The sequence below is a fragment of the Phaethon lepturus genome, unplaced genomic scaffold (assembly GCF_000687285.1).
Source record: "Phaethon lepturus isolate BGI_N335 unplaced genomic scaffold, ASM68728v1 scaffold17616, whole genome shotgun sequence".
Taxonomy (NCBI): Eukaryota; Metazoa; Chordata; class Aves; order Phaethontiformes; family Phaethontidae; genus Phaethon; species Phaethon lepturus.
This window is the reverse complement of record NW_010547099.1, coordinates 36,081-36,960: the sequence shown is the minus strand read 5'-3', so window position 1 is coordinate 36,960 and position 880 is coordinate 36,081.

Here is an 880-nt window from a genome sequence, read left to right as displayed (position 1 = left end):
CAATAATGCCACCCTTCCCCTGCATAAATAAGAAGGTGGGGGTGGTTATACTATGGTCTGGGAAAGGAAGCAAAAATGCATGCTTGGATATCCCGTTGCCGGCTGTTGTAGGGAGTGCGCTTGCCAGCAGTTTCTGGCAAGCTTATTCCTCCCAAACCCTCTCCAAACTCTCCAGGCATTTAAAAAGTCTTTTGCCTGTTAGTCACCTTTCCCTTACTTGTAGTGTAGAAGGAATGTTTATTGACTGGAGAACTGCCTGTTTTGAAATCGGGAACATTGAATTAAGTTTTTGTTTTGTTACACGTTAGTTTGTTGACATTTACTTGACAGCATGGTTGAGTTAGGAAGACGGCTCTCAGTGGCCAAACCGGGTCAAAGCTTAAAGAGTCTGCCTGTGTGGGTAGTAAGGCCCCGGACTTGTCTGGTGGTTTTTGTGCATGTAGAAGGCAGCAGATCATGAAGTCCCTTGACCCCTGTGCAGGGGGGTGGATGCTTTAGAAGCAAGCTGTGTTCAAAGGGTAGGTCAGCAAAGCGGCATCTACATTTTTGGTAGAACCTGGCTGAGAGAGAATTTTAAAATCTACTATGTCTGGCAGTGCGGCACGTGGAGCCTCCTTTTGTTAGTTTTGATTCAGTCATGGTGTGGTGTTTTTGCATCCTCTTCTGTGCACTATCGATCAGGATATGGGTCTGAATCCGCGTAAGGCATTGGAAGACAAAATGGGTAGTGTATGTTAAGTATCCCTCGATAAAAACGTCATTTAGAGTCTGCAGCTGTAACCAACACTCTGCGGGGGAGGAGACCTGATAGCTAGGGACTGTGCCCTAAAACACTGGTGTAGAAGCCAGTTCAGGCAGAGAGGGGTTGAATAATGAAAGA